Source organism: Pristiophorus japonicus, chromosome 19 (genome assembly GCF_044704955.1).
Source record: "Pristiophorus japonicus isolate sPriJap1 chromosome 19, sPriJap1.hap1, whole genome shotgun sequence".
In the NCBI taxonomy this organism is placed as follows: domain Eukaryota; kingdom Metazoa; phylum Chordata; class Chondrichthyes; family Pristiophoridae; genus Pristiophorus; species Pristiophorus japonicus.
Genome location: NC_091995.1, coordinates 30,947,264 through 30,957,976, shown reverse-complemented (window position 1 = coordinate 30,957,976; position 10,713 = coordinate 30,947,264).

Below are 10,713 nucleotides of genomic sequence, written 5' to 3'. Positions count from 1 at the left end.
CGAGCCGACGGCCTAGGGGCAGCAAGGGCCTGCCCAAACTGCTATATTTAGATCATTTAAAGACCGAGGCCTGTGCAGCAAAGCAGGTCTCCAGTCGTACTGGTTAATCATTGGCAGTGGATAATGTTCGAACTCTGTCAAGGTCGTGTGGTGGCTGATGTGCAACGGTCAACATGCGTTTAAAAAAAACACGCAGAGGCATCTTCCATCCCCTCAACTGGAGTTCAGGACAGGAATATCGGGGTCTTCATTGAAATATCTGTGAACTCTCGTGGAAGCAAGTCATTCTCGTTCGAGGGATCGCCCATGATGATGAATAGAAACGTTACATTAACATTTTCAAAAATCCCAAATGTCTGAACTTATGTGTTAAGAGTTGCTATGATTAGACTACGACGAGGGTGATTATGAGGGTGGCTAGTGAGAAGTGGAAATGATAATGTAGGTAGAGAGGCGTAGGTGGAGGTTCAAGGTAAGTTGGTGTGAATATGTACAGGAGTAGAGTTGGGAACGCAGACTGATGGGGATCTGATGGGTGGTACAGCAGCATGTGGTGGAGTATGGCTTTGCAATAATGTTTTGTGACCCATTCAGAACATTAAAATGTGTGCGACTGCAGTAGATTCCATCTGACGACAGAACTGCTTGTACCCTCATGTGTAATGTGCAACCAGACTACAACTGTCTCCTGGGGAGGTACCTTCCACCCATCGGAAGGGAATTTTCTGTAACTCCGCCCAAAAGCTTTTGGAGGGAGACATGGAAGAGCCTGAGTTCAGTCGTGCATTTTTGTGTAGAGCTTGTCAAAAATTTTGCTGGTGGCACAGTCACGGAATTTGCGGGCTCTCTGGAAAAGAACTATTCTAAAGCAGAGGTTCCATTTTTGATCTTTGGACGTTCGGGGATTTCACAATTAATTTTAGTGTCAAAGGGTTTGGGAAATGTCAAAATCAGGCGGGGTGAAATCTCCTTGGTCAAATATAAATGTCCCCACTACAAATTGTCCCTTTACGGCAGATGGGTTCAACCCATGCGGTTGACATGTCACGAGGGCAATTTTACCAACATTCATTTGCCCGGCAACGCCACGGGGGGGGGGGGGGTGGGGGAATGCTAGCTTTAATTCCCACCCAATCTAACTCTGCGTGGACTTCACTATTGGGCTGGAGGTAAAATCGACCTCCCCGTGGGTTTCACGTCCAGCGAGCGAATTTAAAATTACCGCCGCTTTGTCCCCTCACAATGGAAGTATGGTGCACTTGGCTGAGACGTACAACAGAACCTCAACAGCTGTCAACAAAATCGAGGGGGAGATCGGATGAGGAACGATGAATGGAATTGATACAGGAAAGGAAGCGACATGGAGGGAACAGATCCTGCTCAGCTCCTCAATATGGGAACTTAATATTTTAGGCTGCATGTTCCTTAGAAAGCATAGCAAATAGTGAAAGAGGAGAGGAAGGAATTTCCATAAAATACAATGTTACTGCAATTGAATGAAGAGATATCAATAAGAGAGAGCAGGGAGTGCAAACACTCCGGATAGAATAAGAAACAGCAAATAATGATGCAATCATACAGCACAGAAGGAGGGTATTCGGCCCATGGTGCTTGTGCCGGCTCTTTGAAGGAGCTGTTCCATTCGTCCCACTCTGCTGTCAGCTTCCCATTGCCGTGCAGTTCTCACTTTCAATTACATGTCCAATGGCCTTTCAAACGTTACTATTCAAGCTGCTTCCACCACAATTTCAGGCAGTGCTCCCAGATCACAACAATTCGCTGCATTAAACAATTTCTGCTGATCGCTAAAATCGTTCTTTCACAATTATCTTCCAGCCTTGTCCTCTGGTTACAGACAGTCCTGGCAGTAGAAACACATTATCCCTATCTATACTATCAAAATCTTTCATAATTTTAAATACCTCTGTTAAATCTAACCTCGTCTGAACTAAGACATAATTAAATAAATCTCTTCTGCACCCTCTCTAAGGAACTGAAATTCTTCCTACAGTGTGGGATGCCAAAATCAATAACAGTACACCAGCTCAGGCCTCAGCAGTCATATAAACTGAATTAGCTTAACGTATTTGCTGTGGTACTATGCATCTCAATTTATAATGTCCACGACCCACATGCTGTTCAAACAAAAGTTGCAAATTAACGAGAGAATTATTGGTATGAATGAGTTAGCTTCGGGATGCATAACTACGGAGAACAGTGAGGCATGCAGAAAAGGCAATGCTGCTAAAAAGAAGAGAGTGGGGCTAAAGGATAGATACTCTGATTGTCGAGAAGTGATAAGTGATGTTCCACAGTGGTCTGTTGTCGGAGCTCAACATTTCTCCGCATTTACTATTTACTGGGATACAGGAATTGAGACTTAGGCAACTGGCACAAACTTGGGAAGGGAGGCAAGTCATGGTGTTGGAAGCAGGGGCTGCAAAGTGACATAGACAGATTAAGTGAGTAGTCAAATCTATAGCAAATAGAGTTCAATGTGGGCAAAGAGAAATGAGAGGCTATTTCTCTGAGGTATATATTGGTACGCAAATCATTGAACGTTATTAGACAGATACAAAAAGCAATCGAAAAGGCGCATGAAATGTTGTTCTTAATGTTCGACGAGCGGCTTGATAAAGTGGAGAAAGTTATACATCAACTCTTTATAATGTTGACCACACCACATCTGTTGTACTTCCTTCTGTTTTGCGCGCCTCAGGAAGGAAATATTGGCCTGGAGTGGGTGCAGCCCAGACTGACATTGGGCTAAAACGGTTAAAATACGAGGACAGGTTGTATATGCTAGGGTAGTGTTCCCTCGAGTAAAGAAGATTGAAGGGTGATCCATTTGGGGTATTTAAGATGATTGAAGGCTATTATAGAGGAGATAAAGATAACTTATTTCCTCAGGTGTTTGAGTCCAGTACAAGGGGGCATAACCTAAAATAGAGCTGGACAGTTCAGACATGATGTCAGGAATCCATTTACTCTCAATGTGAAATTATCTGTGCCATTAAAATAACCGGATGCAATCGGAGTTAATTGTCGGGTATCTCAGCTGGAGGGCGCCAGCCGATCAGTTCGATGGCGGAGGTCTACCCATGCATCGCCTTTCGTCCTTTACCGGAATCAACCCCTGCCTCTTCCCTATCGGCGGAAGGTGATGGTACTCCTCCCTGCCACTCTGAATCTCATCACATCGGTTCTAATAACAGAATACAACGCTGAAAGTTTGTCTGACAGTCAGTGAATCTTCACAAAGTTATCACCAGTGTTTATATTTCAGACAGCTGCAGCCAAGCGGAGGTCAGTGTGAAAGTGCAATATATTTACGCCAGTGCGTCTGGAGGAATTTTCGGGAATGTAGCTGGCGATAAAGTCCCTTTGGTAAAATATTGAGGAGGTTAAAGTTTCAAGATTAGAGGAGCTGGTAATGAACGCTGATGTGTGAGGATGTCCGGAGTGTCATAATCAAGCTGAAAGACATTCATGAGCACACCGAACTATTGATAGCAGCTCACCTAACCAGTACACGAGCTTAGCACTCCACAACCTATACACATAATGCTCTGATGTGCTGGATCCTGTAGATAACCACATAAGTACAGGCCACGCTGTTGTACTTCATGATTCTGGATTTAGAATCATAGAAATTTACACCACAGAAGGAGGCGATTGAAACAATCGTTTCTGTGCCGGCCGACACTGAGCTATCCAGCCTAATCCCACTTTCCAGCTCTTGGTCCGTAGCTCTTTAGATTATGGCACTTCAAGTGCACATCCAAGTACTTTTAAAATGAGATGAGCGTTTCTGACTCTACCACCCTTTCTGGCACTGAGCTCCAGACCGCAACACTCTCTGGGTGATACAAGTTCTCCTCAATTCCCGTCTGATACTTCTACCACTTGCTTTAAATCTTTGCCCGCTGGTATTGACCTCTCTGCTGGGGAAAATAAGAGCTTCCTATCCATTCTATCTCGAATCTTTTCAAAATTCCTTACACCCCAATCAAACTTCACATCAGCCTCCTCTGTTCCAAAGTAAACAACTCCAGCCTATCCCATCTTTTTTCATCGCAAAATTCTCCAGTTCTGGCAACCTGACTTGAAGCTGTTGTGACCGGTGTAGAGAAGCCAGCTCCCCATCCTTGGTGTGTGGCATACCTGTCAGTCTTTGACTCATGTTAGACATTGCATGTAATGGGCTGCATTGGCGTGTTAATTAATAAACGTTATTGATTGGATATCTGGCTATTTCCTGGTCCTTGAACACACCTTAAGTTGAACAATAGTTTGCCTCCTCAGAACCTAACACAGAGCTGGCTAGTATGACACTTTCTGAAATGTTATTAATCAGGAGCTCGAACTATTACCGATTTCGCTCAAACATTCCGATTATTGGGAAATCCTTAACATTTTAATAATAGAACTGTGGGAATTAGAGAAAGTTTTCTCTCTGACAATCAAATGCTTTTATTTTCTTTCAAAAGATTCACCTTATGATGATATGTCAATCCTATGTCTGGGAAAATAACGTGTTAAGCACTTCCCAGCATCACAAGCAATATCTACGCTGTACACACTATCACTCCTTGAAGGTCACTAAATTTCCAAAATGTCTTTTGCTTTGTCACCTTTAAGATAAAACTTACCTGCATGTCGTGATAGGGTTTTAATAATGGGTTTGTTTAATTATTGTATCATAAAATTATATAAAATGCGTGTAAGCTTATCTAACCATAGTAAAAGCTGCGAAGCGAAGCATGATGGTAAATTGAGCTAATGTATTTTAATCATTGTAACTGCTGAAATAGATCTGTTATGTTAGAACTGGATGGTCAAGGCCAGAACAATAGTTAGCCACGAAATAAATCAAAGGTCTACAATGCATTTGTTATCGCTAAAGCTACAGACCAAACTATTGTTTATACCGAAGTTCTGCAAAATATCAGATAAGGTATTGAATGTCGAAAGCTGGAAATTAATAGCAAGGGTTGAAACCCAGGCAGCTGCAAGCTGTCACGTGTGGCGCGTGGGGCGGGGCGGGGTTGGGGGTCGTAGGGGGAAGGTATAAAAAAAGCAGCTATTGAACCCTGAAGGCACTACGGACAAAGAGGAAGACTGGAAGATAACTACCGTCAACAGAACACAGCAAGCGACTGTGTCACAGTTCCGCGGTGGGCGCCGCCGGGATTTAGAGGATAAGATTGTCGACTATTACCTTGATAGGTTTTACGTCATTGTAGTGGATGTAAACCATGTAATAAAATGTGTTGTGCTTATTTCTAATTGACATGCACCCAGCGTGGCTTGTTGTGGTCATGGACATAATTCCCACATTTTATACACCCTCGCTGATACAATGTTGCCAAACATGCATCCTGGTCATTACAGCAGTGACTACACTTCATTGGTTAAAAAGCACTCTGGCACATCATGAGCTCATGAAAAGCATTATCGAAATGCAAGTCTTTCTTTCATTAATCAGCATATTGTCTAATTCTTGCTGGGTTTTACTGTTTGCTCTTGTTACACTGTTACCTCCGTATTCGAATCTCATCTCCCAGTTCCAATTTTATATCAGCAATCTACATATATTTGCTGTTCCTGAAGTAAAGCTTTACTCAGTAGTGACATTGTGATCAAAGATAGGGTCAGCAAACGCAGAGTTTAAAACATTTCTGAGCGGCTTAAACAAAAGTAAAATACTGTGAATGTTTGACATTTGATATATTTAAAAAAATGCTAGTATAACTCAGCAGGTCAGGCAGCAAGAGTGGATTGAAACAGAGTTAATATATCAGGTTGATGACCTGATGAAAGGTCGCTGATCTGTAATGTTAACGCTTTTATCTCTCCACAGATACTGCTCGACCTGCTGAGTATTTCTCACATTTTCAGATTTTGTTTCTCATCTAATCATATTGTTCAAGTATAGTTCCTATATTAGCTGTTCTGCCTTTGTCCCTTGTTAAAACCAATGCAAAAACGTGTCCATATTCTTATACTGGGCGGAGAAAATGCGTTGCTGCTACCTGTGAGGTCTGTGCATGTGCAGAAAGCAGACTGTCAAGTCCGTCACCAAGCAAAGAATCACAGATTATCAGCTGTAATCTATCAGTCTGCTGCACCAGCAGCGAACTATAGTACTGGGACAGCCACTGCTTCCAGTGTGAGACATGACTGATCAATGATATATCTTCATCTCAGTTCTATTCAGTTGGCATTGCTCTATTTTATCACGGAAAGCAAAGATGGTGTTAACATAATCACGACCTAACAGGAAGAAGAAGCCTTACTATCCATTGAAGATTTGTTGTCCAGATTCCATTATATAACCCAGTGCTCAAGCTCCCGTGCCATTGAACACTTTGGGTCAGAAAGTGCAGCTGGAGTCTTCACAGAGGCGGATGCCTCTGACGGAAAACATTTTTACAAAAGTACCTGGTGGTCCCGGAGGTAAGAATAGTTCTGCTCCGAGACCTAGATGCGCAGCCCAGCGCAGATGACCATGCATTCCATGAACATGGAGTAGCCTCATTGATAGTAATGGTGAGTTTCGTTTGTCTGGAGCTCCCATGACTTTCAGTGAGAATACCCCACAGAACACAGAAACACAACACATGAATACAAAAACCACCACAAACATTTGAAATTCATTGAAATGTTTTAGAAAAAATATATTTTTTTTGATTTTTTTAATCATTGGGGGCTTTATTGCTTTAATGCTGCAATATTTCCAGATTTCCATTATTCTATATCATGAAGTGATTTTGACCTGACCCTTGAACTGTCTAGCTATAATTCTAAAGTTATTCCCCGAATTCTCAACACCCGCAACCAAGCGAAGATGTTATCTCTATCTACCCTACGAAGTCCTGATATCATCTTAACCACTTCAGTTAGATCACAATTTATTCTGTTATGCTCAAATGAAAACAAGCCTTGTCTATGCAACCAGTTCGCTTCATTGAACCGTTTAGATCCGGTATCATTCTGGTGAACCTGCCCTGGAACGCCTCAAATGAAAATATGTCATTCCTGAGGTGCAGTGCGCATCACACAAGATGAAGCGGCGGGCTGTATGATGGCAGCACGGAGCACGCTAGGGCCTTCTTGAGCTGACGCAGGAGTAGGCAGACAAAAAACAATAGCGGCTCACAGTGCTGATACCTTCCCTTGAAGGAATGCCCCGAGAGCAGCAGTCCACCATACTCGGATCCCACGAAGCTGGCGTTGACATCCACTCACGCCAGCCTCGCGGTCAGCGGGGCAATTCCACAGCAGGGCATGAAGGGGCCAGCGCGGGTTGGTGACGGGTCGCCGCACATGGCAATGACGTCATCGCTGGTTGCACGCCGGTTCATGCCGCTAACCGCTGAACGGTAGCGCCCAGCCGCCTCGGTGAAAATTGTCATGTGCTTCTGGGCAATGAAAAGGGTCAACATCGCCCCTAAATTGTTTTTTTTTAGTCAAAAGCAGTTTTGTATAATTAAATCAGGAAACTGCTATTGTGTGATCTACGCCTGCTATGGAGGTCCGAAACAAGAAGACGTTGAACTCATCCTTCTGTTTTCCACATTGCAATGCTGAACTAATTTTTTAAACGATGCAAACCATGTTAATGAAGGAGCCATCATCAAAATTTAGTGACGCAAATACATCAAACTTTTGAAACAATTTACAATTTATACCTGGTCTCTTATTTGTGGCATCTATATATGTTCTCGTTTGATATATGTAATTGAATGTCGATAGAATTTTATCATGAGAGAAATTGTACACTTTTTCTAAATACAGTTCGGAAAGACATTTACGTGAAAGCAGATAGAAACAATCGGAGAACAATAATGCAACAGGCATGCAATTAGGGGGATAGGTAAAAGAATGGATCGGTATACAGGGCACGTTATATCAGAAAAATGTGAATTTTTAAAAAAGGAAAGGAATAAAGATTAGTAGATGTTAGGGAAAATGACCCTCATTCAAAATAAAAAGATCGTGAAGAACAATTGACCTCAAAGACGATTATATATGCGTGTTGTTTACATAATCTTGATTCAAACGAAAATACGAACAATGATGCAAGCAAATATCTGGGCCATCGAGCCTGTCCCACAAAATTGCGATATCTTGCATATCACAACATATAAATACCACCCATCGGAAACCAGGTGATCTCCTGGGAGAGCTATTTAAAACAAGCGTAAATTGGGAAAGAAAACTCTGGGAAATTCTTCTCCGACACATCTAGGCGATCGAATCTAGTCCAGGAGATCACCATAGCCTTGAATTCCCCGCAGTACGAACTCTGTAATAGCTGAGCTCCGACCCAGCTGGAAACAAATTCAGCTTTCACTTGAAGGAACTCAGTGGGTCTGTATCCAATACATCGTCCGGCAGCTTGTTCTACTATTGGCTGGCGAAAGAACCACCTCCTGATGTCTAAGATAGATCTAGCATCATACAACTTAAATTTGCGCCCCCCTAGTCCTGCCTCTCCTATTTAATTGAAATGAACTGAAAGCTGGAACAACATCTACACCCTTAATTATCTTATGAACCCCAATCAGATCCCCCCTAATCTACGCTGCTATAAAGCAAGAAGTCGCAACTCATTTAGAATATCTTGCTAACCATGATGTTTTAAACCTGGAATTAGTGCAGTAGCCCTCTTCTACGTGCATTCCAGAGCCTCAAAATCGCCCACCATGTGAGGAGACCAAAACTGGACACAGCATTCCAAGTGCAGCCTGATAAATGTCGTGCACAAGGACAAAACAGCACACCCCGTCTTATACTCAATTATCCAATGGATACTCTGCCGCAGCCTATTTTCTCCAGCTATCATGAAATTGCTAATCTACCTTAAAGGCCGTATGCACTATTATGCTCAAAACGCTTCCTATCTCCACCAGCTTTAATACCTTTCGCTGGAGTGTGTTTGAATGTTGAGCATTTGCATCGCCGACGTGCATAACATGCCACTTCTCAAAGTTGTGCATCATTTTCCAGTCTTCAGCCCAATCTTCCAACACATTAAGATCTGCGTAAAGTGGAGAAGCATCTTTTACAGTTCTAAGACTCGCACAGACCTTTGTGTCATCTGCAAATTTTCAAATTGTGCCCCTAAATCTAGATCATTAATAAAAACAGTAAAAAGCAACTGTCCCAAAACTGATCTCTGAGGGACACCATGGTGACCAGTCTCCAAAAAGATCCAAATCTGTCTATAACTATTCTTCGCCTGCGGCCTGCCAGCCAGTTCGAATGCAAATCCAATTTATTATCACTAATACCAGAGGCTGCGATCTTGTTGAGAAGCCTTTGTGCGGTATCTTATCTGAAGCTTTGTGGAAATCGAAGAAGACAATGTCTACTGGGCTTCCCTCATGTAACGACTTTGTAACTTTTTCAAAAAATACAATTAGATTTGTGAGGCATGACCTAAGTGTTATGAAGCCAGGTCGGCTGTCGATGACATGTCCCTCCTTACACATGCATTCATATATTGCTTCCATTAGGATTTCGTCATGCATCTGAGTTATTACTGATGTTAAGCTGATGGTATTATAGTTATCCGGGTCTCTCTTGTCACTTTTTTAAAAAATAGGGACAACATTCGCCTCCTTTCAGTCTGTAGGAACCATTCCACAGTGCAGTGAGCTGTTAAATATTCAGACCAGGGGCTCTCACAGCACATGTCCCTTCTCCCAGGCTACGCTTGGGTGGATATCTTCTGGCCCTTTTACTCTATCTATTTTCAAGCTATTAATTCTTCCTGATACGATATGCTTATCTATGTTACTGTTACTAACAAACAAGTGTTATCCTTCATTTGTATAGCAGTAGCAAAACGAATAATTGTCAATATCTCAGTTGGATATCCAAGCCAAAGCTTGCAGTATAACAGTCTGGATATATTGTAGGCTGTCTGCGAATTTCCACTGATGGCAGTGCTCAATGACGTGCACCAGTTTCTGATTAGGAACTCCACAGTCGCATGATGGGGATGCTTTAATCTTCCATCTATGAAACAGGTGGCAGCATCCACAATGACCTGTTCTGAGGCGGTTGATGGTTGTCCTCTGTTTGCAATGAATATTTGATGCATCAGGTTGTACTGGCGGGTCGTCTATAAGGAATGCATTGAATATTTTGCAATTATTCCAAGCATCTTATCGTTGGATACCAAATCTGAGGGGAGATCGCTGAAAGGCATTGGCGACTGTCCACATGGGCTTTCTAGATTTGAGATGGATTGGTGATAGGTTGTTGAAGTCTGCCTGGAATGGCATGTCTTTGTCGGTGTAGTAGTTGTTTTCTCAGGAAACTGCAGATTCGCTGTGTAGGTGTGGTGGTACGATGTTTGCAAGCATGAGAAGCCAAGGTGTTGCTGTCAGTGTAATTGTACCGATGATAATTCTCATAGTGGGGTTCAGCTGGACAACAACGGATTTGACATGCGGACGTCATAGCCATGCTGGAGAGCAGTACTCCGCTCTAGAATACACCAGAGTGAGTGCTGCTGTTGAGAGGGTTTGAGCGTATGTTCTCCATGTGGATCCGGGGAGCGTCTGGATAAATTTAGCTCTACACTTTCGTTTCTAAGCAACATTCAGGAGACGTTTTCTATATCATTGGATGCGATCAAGCATGACTCCTAAATCGGAGGGATTTTTTGGCATGGTTTACCTCTGCGTCGCAAAAGGA